At 45.0% G+C, this 17,950-nt stretch overlaps 1 non-coding gene across 7 annotated transcripts; it reads left to right on the forward strand.

Annotated features, from left to right (window-relative positions):
* The first annotated feature begins 1,042 nt into the window (after window positions 1–1,042).
* On the forward strand, window positions 1,043–17,947 carry AHSA2P. Of its 7 annotated transcripts, XR_004624919.1 has the most exons (10): window positions 1,046–1,239; window positions 1,815–2,046; window positions 2,418–2,592; window positions 9,140–9,199; window positions 11,793–11,878; window positions 15,001–15,085; window positions 15,803–15,917; window positions 16,308–16,406; window positions 17,090–17,137; window positions 17,813–17,947. It is a non-coding gene; the product is annotated as an activator of HSP90 ATPase homolog 2, pseudogene (transcript). The 7 variants fall into 7 exon arrangements; XR_004624917.1 differs by having other exon boundaries at window positions 17,090–17,928; XR_004624920.1 differs by having other exon boundaries at window positions 1,043–1,300; window positions 16,308–17,928.
* Window positions 17,948–17,950: the final 3 nt, after the last annotated feature.

Consider the following 17,950-nt stretch of genomic DNA (forward strand, 5'->3'; position numbering starts at 1 on the left):
GGGATAGCTTTTTGGAAGATGATGTTGGAACGTAGTAACTCCAGTAAGCAAATGGAGAAAATGTTCTCCACCAGCGAATTTGATGAGCACAGTCCACTGGCAAAGCACATGTCACCACAGGGGAAGAGAAGAGTCAGGTACTTCCACCCTTTCATCGTCATTATCCGTTTTCCCTGCCAAATAAATATCCATAGACACCTCAATAACATCTTCCCTATAGTTGGTGCAGTTTTTGCAGGACGGTGACAATTCGCGATGATTCGTGAAAATCATCCGCTTAATGATTGAAAAATTGCGTTAAGCTGCAATAATATGCACTTGCAATCACATTCTTTGGTCGTCTATGAAGGATTATTACGTGACTAAAATGTAAACATCCCTGAAGTAACTGAGAACTTGGTAGCTCGCGCTGCTTGCACAGGTGTTGGAAAGGCGTGAGAAGCAGCATGAACCAGCTCTGCAGGAACAGACTATGAACACGGGTGAAGAGAGCACTCACAGCGCAGACCTCAGCGCACCGTGGGCGCCCTCGGGCCCTGAGCCGATCGCACAGCGAACACTGCGATCCAGTGCTTGCGGCGCATTCGCCAGGACCGGGTTCAGCGAAAGCAGTTAGTGCGGCCGCGGTCAGCCTGCCCGCCGCACCCCCCAGTACCGCCCTCAGGCGTCCCTTACTCACCGCCCCTCTGGCTAGCCCTGAAAACGGTCACTGCAATGATACTAATGAATCCTTAAACGGAGTCCGGGTCTTTCGCAGGCAGCCGACGCTCCCCCTTCCCGACCCCTGCACTTGCGAGTCCCACAGCGGGCCCGGGGTTCCCGGTTTGCGCCGCTCCCTAGCCGCGCGTCCGGGACGCCTCTGCCCCCGTCAGCCCCGCCTCCCAGATCCCGCACCCCTGCGCCCACCTTCGCGGCCTCCGAGCCCCTCCCCCGCCCGCCCCGCGACCCTGCCTCTCGAATACCCGGCCGAGCTCCCGCCTCCTCCGCGCCCCGCAGCGGGGCGTGGCGGCGCGGGGGGCGGGGTTTTCTGGCACTTTCTGGTCGACGCGAACGCTGCGATCCCGGGCTCGGAGGCCGGAAACGTCGCTACGGAGGCGCACGGCCGCCCGCGCCGCGGCTCTTCGTTGTTGTTCGCCGAGGCCGCGCCGCCAGCGCAGACATGGCCAAGTGGGGCCAGGGGGACCCGCGCTGGATCGTGGAGGAGCGGGAGGACGGCACCAACGTGAACAACTGGCGCTGGTGCGGCCGGGCGGGGGCGGGGCCGGCGCTTCCGCGCCTCCTCCCTCCGGAGCGCTGGACGGTGGGGCCCCTCTGCGAGCAGCCGGCTCCCCGTGCCCTGCGGGGTGCGGTGGCCCGGCCTCTCGGGCGCCTCCCGGGCCGCGGCGCTCCCTCTGTGGGGCGGGGCCTGCACAGGTGCAGAGGGTTCCCTCCTCCATCAGCTGCTGAAAGAGAGGCTGTGATGAGGCTCAGCTGAGTGTGGAGACGGAGGGGCGGGGGGCTTCAGTTTCCTCCTTCCGAAAGTTGGGTCTGGGCTCCATGAATGCTATCTGCTTGGCTTCTTCAACTTTGACAGTCTGTGACCTTAAGAGCTCCCCTCCCCCCAACGCTATTGATGTTTCTGGAAGTTAAAAAGACGTGTGTGTGTGTTGGTCTGTATATAGTGGAAAGAACAGAAGTTTGGGTCTCAGCTGTGCAGCTAACATGATGGGCCTCTGGTGAGCCCTGCCTTCTTTCTAGGACTTTGAACAGTTGCACATGCTTTTTGTAAGTCATCTGGGACATGGACTGATTTCTGCCCCCCTCACCCCCCCCAGGGTTTCAGGAAGTGATGCAGCATCCCTGAGGGTACACTGTGGTACCTCAAGGCCATCAAGCTCATGTTGAGGCACGTCCAGGGCAGAGTAAAGCCGTCAGCCTGTGAGCGGCTTATTGAGGAAGCCCTGGCCTCTCCTTTCCCGGCATTGTCCCCATAGACACATCAGGGACTTCTCTCGCCTCATTTCCACTCGCTAAAATGGGAACATTTATTTGGGAAGATTGCATGAGGTAATGTATGCCCTTGATAATTTGCCTTGTTTTGATTAAAATTATTTCAGTTATTACTACCCTTTTCTATGGCCCAGGCTTTGCCCATCCATTTCCAGTGGGTGAGATTGCTAGGCCCCCCTTCCCCCAGAATAAGCCAGTGTTTTTAAGACAAAACACTACTTTACATAGTGGATAATGATATCTTAAGGAACTGAAAAGAATATTGAAAGATATTTGGTAGAAATCTGGTTGAACTTTGAGGATGGCAGGGCTCTCAGGGCTGCCTGAGAGGCAATGGGCTGATCTGAGCAGTAATGATGCCCCAGCCTGGGCATGTGGCTACCAGCTGGGGCCTCCATTCATGGTTCTGCCCTTCTGGTCCCTGGCAGGACAGAGCGGGATGCCACCAGCTCCGTGATCTCCTGGTGGGCATCATCGTGGAGAATGAGGCTGGCGGCGGTGAGATCAGTGAGCTGAAGCAGGTGGAAGGTGAGGCTTCTTGCAGCAGCTGCAAAGGAAAGCTGATTTTCTTCTATGAGTGCAACATCAGTCTGAGCTGGAAAGGTAAAGGAGGGGGCGTGGTGGGTGGTGCTCAGGGCACAGCTAGGGGGCTGGAGGCAGCCTTGGGGCAGAGCTGGCTCACGTATTATTCATTCATTTAGTAGGTATTTTTAGAACTCCTGATATGGGCCTAGCACTCGCTGGCCCCTGAATTTGGTGTGTGTAGTTCCAGATACCGTTCTGTCATGTCGAGTTTCTTGTCCAGCAAGCTGGGGGCTTCCCTTTCTCCCAGCATTGCTTAGCGCCCTTTGATTTCAGCAGCACTCTTGTCTGCCAGGCACTTGTGAGCCCTAGAGTTTTCTAGAGTTGCTGGAGCACTCTTCCTGGAGACAGCTGCCTGCTGACTCTTCTGGGTTCTTCTGGTCTTTGTCCTGAGTGAAGCCACCTATCTCTATCCTATAAAAATTGCAGGTCCTTTCTTTGAACTGTCTTCCTTCCTGCTTTATTTTCCCCCAAAGCACTGATCTTTGGTATCTTTATGTGGTTACTTAAATATATTATTATCCTGGCTCCCTTCCTACTGAACATCACTCATCGTCAGGGAAACAAATCAAAGGGATTTTTTAAAATATCAGCTTTAATTTTTTTTATTTTTTTAAAGATTTTATTTATTTATTTGACAGTGAGAGAGGGAACACAAGCAGAGGGAGTGGGAGAGGAAGAAGCAGGCTCATAGCAGAGGAGCCTCATGTAGGGCTCGATCCCAGAATGCCGGGATCACGCTCTGAGTGGAAGGCAGACGCTTAACCACTGTGCCACCCAGGCGCCCCATAAAATATCAGCTTTATTGAGATCTAACTCACATACCATATAGCTCACCCATTTAAAGTATACAATTCAGTGGTTTTCGGTACACTCACAGAGTTGTGCAGCCATCACCACAATCAGTTTCAGAACATTTTCACCACTCACAAAACCCCTGTACCCATTAGCAGTCACTCTATGGTCTTTGGCAACCACTAATCTGTTTTCTCTTTCTGTGGGTGGATTTGCCTATTTCTGTCATCTATCTCTATAGATGGATTTGCCTCTCCTGGACGTTTCATGTGAATGGGATCATAGAGTATGTGATCTTTTGTGACTAGCTCCTTTTTTAAAAATTTTAATTCCAGTGTAGTTAACATAAGTGTTAAATTAGTTTCAGGTGCACAGTACCATGATTCAGCAATTCCATACATCACCCAGTGGTCATCATAAGAGGACTCTTAAATCGCCTTCACCTGTTTCACCCCCCCCACCTCCCTTATGGTAACCATTAGTTCTCTAGAGATAAGAGTCTGTTTTTTGGCTTATCTCCCCCCCTTTGTTCATGTGTTTTATTTCTTAAATTCCACATATGAATGAGATCATATGGTATTTGTCTTTCTCTGATTTATTTAGCTTAACATTTTACTCTCTAGCTCTACCCATGTCACTGGAAATGGCAAAATGCCATTCTTTTTTATGGCCGAGTAATATTCCACTCTATATGTGCCACATCTTCTTGACCTGTTCATTTGTCAGTGGGCACTTGGGCTGCTTCCGTAGTTCGGCTATTGTAAGTAATGCTGCAGTAAACATAGGGGTGCATATATCCTTCTGAATTAGTGTTTTCATCTTCTTTGGGTAAATAGCCAGTAGTCTGATGACTGGATCCTAGGGTATGTAGTTCTGTTTTTACTTTGTGGAGGAACCTCTATACTGTCTTCCCCAGTACCTGTACCAGTTTGCATTCCCACCAACAGTTGCATCCTCACCAACAATTGTTTCTTGTGTTTTTGATTTTAGCCATTTTGACAGGTGTGAGGTGAAATCTCACTGTAGTTTTGTTTCCCTGATGAGGAGTGGTGTTGAGCGTCTTATCATGTGTGTTGGCCATCTGTATGTCGTCTTTGGAGAAACGTCTGTTCATGTCTTCTGCCCATTTTTAAAAATGATTAAATTTTTAAACAGATTTTATTTATTTGAGAGAGAGAGAGAGAGCACAGGCAGAGGGAGGGGCAGAGGGAGAGGGAGAAGCAGACTTCCCACTGAGCAGAGCCTGACATGAGGCTCGATTCCAGGACCCTGAGGTAAGGACCTGAGCTGAAGTCAGATGCTTAACCAACTGAGCCACCCAGGCGCCCCTGTCTTCTGTCCATTTTTAATTAGATTTATTTTTTTGGTGTTGAGTTGTATCAGTTTTTTATTTTTTTAAAAATATTTTTACTTATTTTTTTAAGTAAGCTCTAAACCCAAAATGGGGCTTGAACTCACAACCCCAAGATCAAAAGTCGCTGGCTCTACTGACTGAGCCAGCCAGCTGCCCCTGTATAAGTTCTTTATGTATTTTGGATACTAACCCTTTATCAGAGATGTCATTTGCAAATATCTTCTCCCAGTCAGTAGGTTGTCTTTTAGTTTTGTTGATTACTTCCTTTGCTGTGCAGAAGCTTTTTTTTGAGCTCATGCAAGTAGGGGAGGGGCGGAGGGAGAGGGAGAGGGACAGTCCTGAGCAAGCTCTGTGGCCAGCACAGACCCCGAGGCAGAGCTCAATCCCAGACCCTGAGATCACGATCTGAGCTGAAATCGAGAGTTGGACCCTTAACTGGGTCTGTAGCCACCCAGGTACCACTATTTTGATGTAATCCTAATAGTTTGTTTTTGCTTTTATTTCCCTTGCCTCAGGAGACATATCTAGAAAAATGTTACCATGTACGGCTGATGTCAGAGAAATTACTGCCTGTGCTCTTCTAGGATTTTTCTGTTTGAGGTCGCACGTTTAGGTGACTGGCTCCTTTCACTTAGCATAATGTTTTCAAGGTTCATCCGTGTTGTAGCATGTTCCATTCCTTTTTATGGTGGAGTGATATTCTGTTGTACAGATAGAGCACGTTTTGTTTATCTGTTCATCAGTTGATGGACATTTGCGTTGTTTTCATTCTGTAGGTCATTTGGTCAGGGGTGGATTGGTTTTGTTTCCAGGTCCAGATCACTGTCTGGAATGTTGTGTGCTTGTTGAAAGAGTAACCTGTGATGCCTGGTTCCTGGCTGGTCGACAGTCTGTGCTCAGTGAATACTTGTTGAAATAATCATGGACGTGAAGACAAAAGTGAAGAAGAAGAGGAGAGAGGGAGAGATCTGATTCTAGAATATTGTACTGCGTTAAAGTTTGGGCCTCTGCTCAGGAGTCCACTCCTTTCTTGAGAGCTGGGTGGGAGAGTCCCACAGTAAGCTGGCCATGGGCCTCTGCCCTGTTGGCCGCTTTGCTTGAGCCAGGCTTGAGCCCAGGGAGGTACTCAGGAAGCATCAAAAGAAGTCCACTTCTGCCTTGGAAACTTCTGGATAGAGGTTTGGTCTCAGTTGCTCCCTCATTGTCTGTAGCTGGCTGGATCATCGCAGGGTCTTGTGCCTTATACTGCACCTCACCCCCAGGACAGGGCTCTGAGGGTCCCAGGGAAGCTCACGGCCTTGTGTCTGTTCTGTCTCCCTCATCTCAAAGCAGCAGCCTCCTCCGTTGGAAGGTAAGACTGAGCCACCGCAAGGCAGCAGCTAGAGGGTGGGCTGCAGAGGGCCTGCCCTGAGTGCTTGTGCTTTCCCCTCTAGCACTGAGGCCCAGAGGGGGCAAGTGGGACCCTCTGGGGAAGAGTCAACATACCGGCTTTACTGAGACACAGCTGACTTACAACATCGTGTAAGGTTAAGGTATATAGCAGGATGATCTTATGTACACTTATAAAATGGAAATGATTACCACGGTAAGGTCATTTAACGCGTGCCTCACCTCATGGTAGTTTTCTGTGTGTGTATATTGAGAACTTTTCAGATTTACTTTCTTTTTTTTTTTTTTAAAGATTTTATTTATTTATTTGACAGAGAGAGACAGCCAGTGAGAGAGGGAACACAAGCAGAGGGAGTGGGAGAGGAAGAAGCAGACTCCCAGCGGAAGAGCCCGACGTGGGGCTCGATCCCAGAACTCCGGGATCACGCCCTGAGCTAAAGGCAGACGCTTAATGACTGAGCCACCCAGGCGCCCCCAGATTTACTTTCTTATCAACTTTCAAATATACAGTACAGTGTTGTTAACTGTAGTTATCAGGCCGTACATGACATCCTCTGAACTTACTCTTGTAACTGGAAGTTTGTATTTTGTGTCCTCTGACCACCTGCCACATCACTGGCTCCCTGCAGCCACCAATCTGCTCTCTGTCTCTAGGAGTTTGGTTTTTCTAGATTCCACATACAAATGAGATCATATAATTTTTGTCTTTGCCTGATTTATTTCACTTAGCATAATGCCCTCAGGGTGCATCCATCTTGTCCCAAATGGCGGGATTTCCTTCTTCTATATGGCTGAGTAATACACTATTGTGTATGTGAGTGTGTACGCCACATGTTCTTTATCCATCTACCTGTCAGTGGACACTTAGGTTGTTTCTGTGTCTTGGCAACTGTAAATAATGCTGCAATGAACATGGGGGTGCGGATGTGTCTTTGAGATAGTGGTTTTATTAACTTTGGATAAATACCCAGAAGTGGAATTGCTGAATCATATGTAGTTCTATTTTTAATTTTTGAGGAACTTCAGCACAGTTTTCCACAGTGGTCGTACCAGTTCGCATTCCTGCCACACGGTGCTCGAGGGTTCTCTGTTCTCCACATCCTCTCTAACACCTGTTGTCTCTTTTCGATCCTAGCCAGTCCAGCAGGTGTGGGGTGATACCTCACTGTGACTTTGATCTGCATTTCCCTGATGCTTGGTGATGTTGAGCACCTTTTCATGTACCTGTCATCCATCTGAATATCTCCTTTGCATAAATGTCTGTTTAGATCCTTTGCCCATTTTTAATGGGATTATTTGGGGTTTTTTGCTGTCGGGTTTTATGAGTTCCGTATATATTTTGAATATTAACTTCTTATCCGATAAGGTTTGCAAATATTCTGTAGGTTGCTCTTTCCTTTTTCTGAGTGGTTGTTTTGCTTGCAGGAGCTTTTTAGTTTGATGTAGTCCTGCTTGTTTTGCTCTTGTTGCTTGTGCTTTTGGTGTCCTATCCAAAAATCATTGCCAAGACCAGGGTCAGGGAGCTTTTCTCTTCCTCCTAGGAGTTTTATGGTTTCAGATTTGTAATCCACATTAAGTTAATTTTTGTGAGTGATATAAGATAGGGGTCCAGTTTCATTGTTTTGCATGTGAATATTAAGTTTTCCCAGTGCCATTTAATGAAGAGACTGTGTTTTACCCACTGAGTATTTTTGCCTCCCTTGTCAAATATTAGTTGATCATACATGCATGGGTTTATTTCTGGGCCCTTGATTCTATTCCGTTGGTCTCTGTGTCTAAGTCAGTGCCATACTGTTTTGATCGCTATAGCTTTGTAGTAAAGTTTGAGATCAGGAATCGTGATGCCTCCAGCTTTGTTCTTCTTTCTCAGAATTGCTTTGGCTGTTTGGGGTGTTTTGTGGTTTCATGAAAATTTTAGAATTGTCCTATTTATGTGAAAAATTCCATTGGCGTTTTTCATATTGAATTGTATTGAATCTGTAGATGCTTCTTACTTGCTTTCTTGTGCTAACTTTGGGCTTAGTTTGTTTTTTTCCTAACTCGGAGACATAAAGTTAGGTTCTTTATTTGAAATCTTTTTCCCTTGATGTACGTGCTCATCACTGCAGACTTCCTGCTTGGAAACGCTCGCTGCGCCCTGTAGGTTTTGGTGTGTTGTATTTCTATTTTCATTTGTCTCAAGGTATTTTTAACATCTTCCTTTCGAGTTCTCTGAGTTGTTGGTTGTTCAGGACTGTTTTGTTTATTTCCGTGTATTTGTGAGTTTTCCAGCTTTCCTCCTGTTACTATTTTCATACCATTATGGTTTGAAAAGATACTGTAATTTCTATATTTTTGAATTTGTTGTGATGTGTTTTGTGTCCTAACATGATTTATCCTAGAAGACGTTCTGTGGATCCTTGAGAAGAATGCGTGTTCTGTTGCTGTTTAATGGACTGTTTTATATATGTCTGTGAGGTCCATTTGGTCTGTTTAAATCTGCTGTTCCTTACTAATTTTTTTTTTTTTTTTTTTTTTGTGGGGTCTGGATTATCTCCATTGTTGATCGTGGAGTATTAGTGTCCTCAACTATTACTGTATTGCTGTTTATTTCTCCTTTTTGTTCTGTTAGTATTTCCTTTATATATTTAGGTGCTTCAATGTTGGGTACATAAATATATACAATTCTTATATCTTCTTGATGAATTAATCCCTTTAGCATTATATAATAACCTTCTTTAGTTTTTTTTGACCATTTTTTCTTAGTATTTTGTCTAATACAATATAGCTACTCTTGCTTTTTGTTGTTACCATCGCTTGAAATATCTTTTTCATTCCTTCGCTCAATTTATGTGTATCCTTTTAAAGCTAAAGAGAGTCCCTGTAGTATAGGCAGCATATTGTTGGATCTTTTTTTTTTCCTTTTTAATCCATTCAGCTATTCTGTGTGTTTTGATTGGAGAATGTAATCCATTTACATTTAAAGTAATTATTGATAAGGTAAGAACTTACACTTGCCATTTTGTTAATTGTTTTCTGACTGTTTTGTAGATCCTGTGTTCCTTGCTTCCTCTCTTATCATCGTTGGTGATCTGATGCCTTTTCGTGGTGGTATGCTTTGATTCCTTTATCCTAATCTTTTGCATATCTACTATAGATTTTCCTTAGGTGGTTACCCTGAGGTTTACATGAAATATGTTTTTAACATGCTATTAAAACTATTAACAACTTTGGTAACATACAGAAATTTATACTTCTTCTCTCCTTAGATTTTAGGTTATTGATATTATAATTTGCATATTTTCATATTGTGTATCCAGTAACAAATTATTGTATTTATGGGTATTTTTAGTATATTTTAACTTTTAAAGTACAGTTGTAAGTGAATTATGTGACACCATGGCAATATTAGATGATCTGATTTAACTATATATTTACCATTACCTGTGGGTTTTACACATTCATATATTTTTATGATGCTAATTTCAGATGTCCTATATTCTAGTTCAATAATTCTTTCTTCTGCGTGGTCAGTTTAGCTGTTGAAGTTTTCTATGTAATTCTTCAGTTCAGTCATTGTATTCAGCTCCAGGATTTCTGTTGTGTTTCTTTGTGGTTTCTGTTTCTTTGTTGAATTTCTCATTTTGTTCATGCAGTGTTCTAATTTTGTTTGTGTGTTCTTATAGTTCACTAAACTTCTTTAAGAGATTTATTCTTAATTACTGGTCACATAGTTCATAGATCTCCATTTCTTTAGGATCCATGTTATTGGAGCTTTATTAGTTTCCTTTGGTGGTGTCACGTTTACCTGATTCTTCATGAGCCTTAATTCCTTGCATTGGTATCTGCATATATAAGTGGTTTCCTTTTCCAGACTTTACAGGTTTGCTTCAGTAGGAAAAGACCTTCACCATTCAGCTTAGTTTGGGTTACTAGGTGGGTCATCAAGTAGCATTTGTGGTAGGCAGGGCATGCTGTTAAGGTCTCTAGTTGGATGGGGCCACTGCCCTTACTCTGAGGTCAGAGGTCAGGGCTCTACTGGCTGGGCTCCTTGGTTGGGTGGTTCTGCTGGTTGGGCTCTGTGTTTAAGCAGGGTTGCTGGGCAGACTCCCTGATGGGGTGTAGCTGCTGGCTGTGCTACATGGTCACATGGGGCCTCTAATATGGGCCTTGCAGTTACCCCGATCAGGGGGTGGTGACTGGATGTGTTCTCTGGAAGGTCAGTGCTACTGGTAGGACTCAATGATTGGGCAGGGATGTGGGTGGGTCTCCACCATTGCTCCTGGTTGGGTGGGGTCTCAGGCTATGTTCCCTGACCAGATGGTTCTGCTGGCTAGATTCTGTTCAGGTAGGGTCACAGGCGGGGCTTCATGATTAGACCTGGCCTCAGGCTGTGCTCTGTGATCAGGCTGTGCCCTGAAGTTGGACAGGTCTGCAGGCTTCACTTCAAGGTCAGGGAGCCACTGGCTATGCTCTGCTGTTGAGCAACATTGCTGGCCGGGCTCTCTGGTGGGGATGGGCCTCCAGCTGTATCCTGCAGTTTGCTGGGGCTAGGGACTATGCTTTGTGTTTGGGTGGGGTCACTGTTTGGGTTCCCTGTCTGGACAAGGCTGGAAGCTGTGTCTTGCATTTGGGCAGGTATGTAGGCTGGGCTCCCTGGTTATGTGGGATCAGAGACTGTGCTCAACAGTTGGGCAAGGCTGCTGGTTCGGTTTCCTGCCCAAGTGGGGCTGGAGGATGGGCTCAGCGGCTGCCCAGATTCTCTGGTCAGGCTTCCTGTATGGTCTGGATGACGGGAGGCTACACTCAGCAGTTAAGTGGGGCTACAGGTTTGCTTCCTTGCCTGGGTGAGGGCAGTAGAATGGGCTCCACTGCTGGTTTCAGTCCATTGACTAGGGATCCTCATCAGGCATAACTGCCAGCTGAGCTCCCGAGCCACACAGGGCTACCAGCTCAGCTCCGCAGATGGGCAGACTCACTGGCCAGGACCTTTGCACATGCTCTGCTGTAGCAGGAACACGGTCCAACAAGATTTGAGTGTTGGTTATTGAAAGTCCTGCCTCGCTTCTGTCTGTCTGATTCCCAGTGGTTCCTGTGAGCTAACACCCAGATGGGCCTTGTAGGAAGCATCCCCCAGTGCTAGAGGACCTGGATGTCCACCTGTTTTTCCCACTGAAGAAACAAACCACAGCTCTGTGCTGGCATGAGGGATGGGCGATTTGGCCAGTTTTATCACTTCTTTTACCCTTCTCATTTGGCCCTTTGTCTCTGGTCCACAAGGGTGCATTCTGGGATTTTCACAGTGGTGTCTTGTCTATGGATAGCTGTTAGTTGGTCATGTGAGGGGAACCGAAGTCCAGAATAACCTCTGTTGCCATCTTGATGTCCCTGAAATCAGCACTTTGGTATTGAAAGAAATCCAGCTACGTGGAGTCCACGCACAACTTCCCCAAGCCCTGACCTGCCTCCCTTCATGCTTTCCCTGATTAGAACTCATTGCCCCTTTCTGGCCTCCCATCCCTTATGTGACTCCTCTTCAAGACAGCCCTTCGCTTACCTCTGTGTGGGCCAGGAGAACACCTGTGTAGTGGCAAAGCCTTGAGCCTGCCCTGTCATCCTTTGTGGTGGCACCGTGAGGAGGGTGGGCGGTTTGCATAAACCAGTTGTTACTTTGTAATTGAAAAATGTATTTTGTTAATTTTAGGTGTAATTAAAGAATCTGGTGCACAGCACAAGGAATTGATTGAAATATCCAACCTTTCTGAAGAAAATGAAATAGATGACACCGAGGTGAGGTATCTGCTAGTTTGTTTTGTTTAAAAGGTCAAGCTTCTGTTACGTATTTTGGCTTTTGAAACACTTAATAGACTCTGTGATTTCTGTGCGGTAGTTTTGGTGAACTGTGTAGGGTTGGTTTGCCCAGGTGTGCTGTGCTGTGGGAGGCAGTGTGGGGTGTGGAACGGAGCGATGTAGGAAGAGGAAGCCGCAGGAGCCCTAGACAGCCCCTCCTCGCAGGTGCCCACACCCTCCAGGGCCACCTGTGCCTCGGCGCTGGTGGCGGGTGAGTGTGACCATGTGCGGACTGGAGTGCGCTCAGGCAGATGCCCAGCTTGGTGAACGGGGTTTTGTTTCTGCATCTTTGCTGTTTCCCTTTAAGAATGAAAATTCTCCGCTTTTAGCTGTCCTCTTTTTCGGTGATATTGCATGGTTTTTGGTAAACTAGTCAGTCACGTGTTGCTTTTGACTGGCTCTCCTGGCTCTCCTGGTGGGGGAGCTTCGCGGAGCTCCCAGGCGTGGTGTGCAGGGACTGCCCTCTTGAAGCTGAAAAGCTTGGTTCTGGGGAGGGGAGAACCATTTGTACCATTTGTCGATTTTCCAAACTAAGATAGTTTGACAGAGGGTCTTTTTGATTTGTGAACATATTTAAATGTGAAGTCTTAACAAAGATAGAAAAACTAAACCGTACTGAGCTACATGCCCGGGACTGGCCTTTAGTAAAGGTTCTAGAAGGCCATAAAGGGGGTCTGTCTCAGACGCGTGGTTGCCATAGTTAAGGGCAGTGGTTTCACTTCACTATATTCAGATCCAGCTGAAAAGTTGATTTCATTAGCATATTAAACTGGCCTTTTAGATTTCAATCCCTTGGTGTCATTACAGGACAAACTGGGACCCACGACCTGGGACCAGGCCCAGCTCAAGTGAATCATAGGGACACTAAATATTTCAAACCAACACCTCTTTTTGTTCTGAGAATACCACAGCAGCTTTCGCAGAGCCAGAGCAGCATTCAGATGCTTCCCTCCTCCTGTCTGCCTCCTTCTCCCCCCTTTCTCTTCTTGTCCCTTTTCCTCCTTCCCTGTTTATTTCTTCCTCTCCCAATTTTCCTCGCACCAAAAAAGTGTAGCCCATGGCCATGTTATTGTGGGAACTTGATTTTTCTAATTACACTGGCTTTGGGGTTCTAGACCAGCGCTGTTCAGTAGAAATACAATGCAAGTCACATATGGAATTTAAATTTTTCTAGTAGCTGTATTAAAAAAGTTAAAAGAAACAGGTGAAATTAATTTTAATATTTTTATTTAACCAAATATATAAAAATACCATTTTAACGTGTAATTAATATCAAAATTATTGAGATTATTTGACATTCTTTTTTTGTATTAAGTCTTCAAAGTCTATTGTGTATTATTTTACACTTCTAGCACGTCTCAAATCAGATCAGCCACATTTCAAGGGCTCAATAGCCAAATGTGGCTAGTGGCTACTGTACTGGACAGCGCATTTCTAGACCCTGATAAAAGCCATGGGGTGACTAAAATATTAATATAATACACATATACACATTTTACACACAAAGTAAGGGGTTCACATTTCTAAGAAGTCCACTCCAGATTTGGCCACCAACCCAGTCAATGGACCTTTTTTTAAAAAACCTTACAGCTTCTCAAAGTCTGTGAAGAAACCTGGCACATCTCCCTTATATCCACTTCTTCCCCTTCCCCCAGCATCACAGCACTTCTCTCAGCCATGTCCTGATGTCGTGAGAGTACATCAAACCAGATTTTTCTTAGGCTTATATTTTTCTGATTTGTAGGTGAACGTGAGTAAAAAGAAAGATGGGGATATACTGAAGGATCTTAGGAAAACTGCAGGCACTGCCAAGGTCAGGGAGGCCCTTGGAGATTACCTGAAGGCACTTAAGACGTGTAAAGAAGGCAACCCTTGTGAACCAGAGGGTCCCTTTTCTATTTACCCAAGTTATGCTCTGTACTGTGGTCTGGATTCCCAGGATATGGTGATGTCTGTAAGGCTTCAGAAACAACTCTTTATGCTGCAGGATAAACTGTAGTCTGGAGGTTGAGAGCTAGTCATGAGTAAGACCCTAATTAGTGACTTTTGGTATTGTACATATTGCAAACTATTTTGCCTGTGAAATTGCTAAGAGTTTTCTGGAATGATTATTTATTCGGTTGTTTGTATAATTTACTTGTTCAAGGTCTGTCTTTTCTCCTAGAGTGTAAGCTCTAAGGGGGCATGGAAGGTGTGTATCTTGTTCACTGCTGTATCTCCAACTTCTGGCACAATACCAGGCACACAGTAGGTGCTTATGAATAAATCAGTGAATGAGTGAATGAATGAAAGGTATTACAAATATAGTTGAGATTTACCTAGATAATATCTACACTGCGTGGAAGTGAGGTTATTGTCGTCTTCCCTAAGTTAGTCACCTGCCAGGCAAAATGTTCTGTGGGGCCTGCGTGTCTGCGCCTCATCCTTGGACTGTTACTGAAGTATCTAGGTGCTGGCTGGCCGACAGGCTTGAATACTGGGAGGCCAAGCTTTTGAGGTGGTGGTGAAGCAGTTAAGTGTCTGGTTTTGACAGCAGGTGAAGGTCATAAAGCTAGTAGTTTTCTAAAATTGAGCTTTTTGGGGGGGAAAAATGGAAAATATCACTCTCTTATCAAGAACTAAATTGGGGCGCCTGGGTGGCACAGCGGTTAAGCGTCTGCCTTCGGCTCAGGGCGTGATCCCAGCGTTGTGGGATCGAGCCCCACGTCAGGCTCCTCTGCTGTGAGCCTGCTTCTTCCTCTCCCACTCCCCCTGCTTGTGTTCCCTCTCTCACTGGCTGTCTCTATCTCTGTCAAATAAATAAATAAAATCTTTAAAAAAAAAAAAAACTAAATAAAGGGCATTTGTAAAGAGAAAAGGCATTTGTTGCTATGGAACTCATGTTCATAATTAGTTTTATATGTAAGAACATGATATGGTCTTGAAATTCTCAATGATAACAGGAATTCTTTATTAATATCAGTTCTCTTATTTTCTTAAAAGCTGTTTGGATTTTCTGCCTTACTGGTGGTGCTCAAAGGGAAGAAATTTTGTTTTAATCAAAATCACTTCTTGTTCTTTAGAATTTACAATGGGAATGATTTTACCAACGAAAGCCATGGGAACCCAGGAATTGCCAGTTAAAAAGAAACTGAGAACGCCTTGCAGGTATGACCTCTGGGGGCCAGTATGTAGGGAGGGAAAAGAAGTGCTTAATGAGGATGTCTCAGAGCCCTAAATGATGAACTGTAAATGTTAGTGAGGACGGCCCGTTCATCCATCTTTGCATCCCTTGCCATTTTGGCAGGAAATGATCAAAGGAGACTTCTATCCTTGATGGAAGGGAATGTATAAACGGGGCTTCTTATGGGCTAATTATTGAATTTAGTTCAAGACTGTGTTCCAAAGGCAGGGTTCTTTGGTACGCAACAGATTATAAAACCAGATGACTTTGAGGCTCACCTATCACAATGGAAAAGCCTTTCCAGATTTTTGGATTGGGAAGTTTTAGGTCCCATCCTTGGCATCTGTGTTGGGGAATTGACACCCTTTGGCCTTAAGTGCTATTGTCCTTCATCTGTTCATCTTTATGCCCTCTGGGCCATTATGTACATGTTCAAGGAGGATTTGGGGTGTGTTAAGCAATGACGTGGGAGAGGAACAAAGCTGAAGAGCTCATAGAACAATGAGCTCTGTTTCACAGTAACCAGGATTGGTGGTGCCAAAAGGCTTTTCATGCTATTTCCATGTCGGGAAAGGGTAGTGTGAAATTTGGAGACATTTTGGTATTTTATTAGGAGTGGAAGACTGCATTTTAAAATCTAAGTAGCTTTATCCCCCTGGCATGCTAATTAGTTATGCTTTGGAACGTCTTTTCTTCTTGAGATCCAGGCTTCATCTCCAGTCGGGCTGGGTGTAAGGATCCCCACCGTGGCCCCGCACATGACGGAACTCTTCGACGCCACTAGAGCAATTGTACAGCGTCTTCACTGTGAAAGATGTAAGCACCTTCCCAAGCTAGGATCTTCAGTGCTGACACTGGGAGAAAACGTGCCACTAAGAGTTGGAGCTGGTTTTTCGGTTCCCATATGGCCATATTCTTATAATTGAAGTGCTCTAGAACGGTGGTGATAGAAGTCTTTAGGATAACTTCTAAAAAATTCAAGGGGGTAAAAGATGGGCATTTTAGGGAAATAGATCCACATTTAGGGGATACATTACTGAGTTTTCTCCCTCCATGGGAGAGGAAGAGAAAGCTGTAAGTAAAAGCTACAGATTCAGGATTAGAAAAGAAAAAAAACTACCTTAGTTGTTAATACTTTGGATTTAGGTTAAAAAGGTGATAGGGCACGCCGGATTAACATGTCTGCTATATGTTTTGCTTGCTTAGTTGGTGCAAAAATTTTCTAAATCTGCTGAATTAGAAGCTGAAAAGGGAGGGAAATTCCAAATGTTTGATGGGAACATCACTGGTGAATATACAGAATTGGTAAGTAATCTTTAGGGTTAAGGAAAAGTAAGCTGGGACTGACTCTTCTGTTAATATTGCTTAATTTTTTAATTTTTATTTAAGTAGTCTAGTCTTTACACCCAGCATGGGGCTTGAAGTCATGACCCCAAGATCAGGAGTTGCATGCTCTTCCCACTGAGCCAGCTGGGCGCCCCAATATTGCTTTTTACAATCCATGCTCTAATAACTTGCTTTGGTTTTTTATCTGGGCTCACAGAAACTTGAGAACATTATAACGTTGGTTGTAAAGTTATGTATACTTGGTTGTAGAACAAATAACAAATGTTACATATACTAAGTAATGATAAAGGTGAAGACTTAGTTGCACAGTAATTGTGCTAATGCTTACAGTTTTGGAAGAAAGAATTCCTAATTCTTGCTCTACCAGTTTCACATTTGGCCACCTCAATCCCTAGGGTCTGCATTGCCTCACCCTCGACATCAACTCTGTTTGACCAGTGATCAGTGTCACTGCACTTGTGTCCGTGAGGTTAGCGCTGTTAGGGATGCTCTGGCACCCAGGAGCGGTGCATTTCCAGTGGTGCTGCCGTATAACCTGCAACATGGAGCTGTACTGTTGGTTCAGTACTTCCAGTGCTCAGGGATTTTAATGAGAGGATTTTCTGAAAGCCGTCTTAAGGGAATTTCCCCTTTGTTTTTAGTTGACAAAAAGATCATCATGAAATGGAGATGTAGGAACTGGCCCGAAGGTATGTTATTAGTATTCTTTGTTATGAGTCTAGAAACACTCAAGCTCGCCCCCACGCCCCAGCCCCTGACACACTATAAAAGAAACGAGTAGTACTGTATGGACAGTTGTCCTTTTCGTAATGCAGTAATAAGCTTATTTTCTTTCTAGAACACTATCCTACAGTTGCACTGCGTTTTGTGCATACTCCAGGGCAAACTGAATTGCACTTAGACTGTAAAGGAGTTCTTGTCTGTAAAGAGAGCATGAAATTGTTGGCAGAAGCAGCATTTTGAAGAAATAAATAAAAGGTTTACTGAAGCTGACCACCCTAAATAGTTGAATTAGAAGATTTTACAAGGGTATTACTTTTTGTAAGCAGGGAAAGGGTCAAGTTTACCTCTTCCCTCTTAATTTATATTGGATGAAATCCATGAGCTTATACAGAATTCAAAGCACTGTTTGAATCTTTACTACCACTAGACTCTCATTGGGTTAAAAGTAGCAAGCAGTCTGGAAATTCAGTATCAACCTTACCTCCCATCACTGCTCCTCTGGGAAGAGACTGGGCCTCTGAGTACAGCTGACTTTCCCCACTAAAGCTTGTCCGAGGCAAGCTACTGTCAGCTGTATTTTTAGTGCAGTCAGACAAAAAAGAAATGGCACGTCGATACTATTCTTTTATTTTACACTTCAGGGTTTTTAAGGTCTGTAGCTCTTAGGTAGCAAAGCAGCAGCGTGTCGCGTGCGGAAGCGTGTTGACGTGAGGTGCGCTGGGCTGTACCATGAGGCCGCTCCCCACAGCAGTTCTGCACTCCAGGCGGAGGCCTGAAAG

The sequence above is a fragment of the Ailuropoda melanoleuca genome, chromosome 4, assembly GCF_002007445.2.
Source record: "Ailuropoda melanoleuca isolate Jingjing chromosome 4, ASM200744v2, whole genome shotgun sequence".
Lineage (NCBI taxonomy): Eukaryota > Metazoa > Chordata > Mammalia > Carnivora > Ursidae > Ailuropoda > Ailuropoda melanoleuca.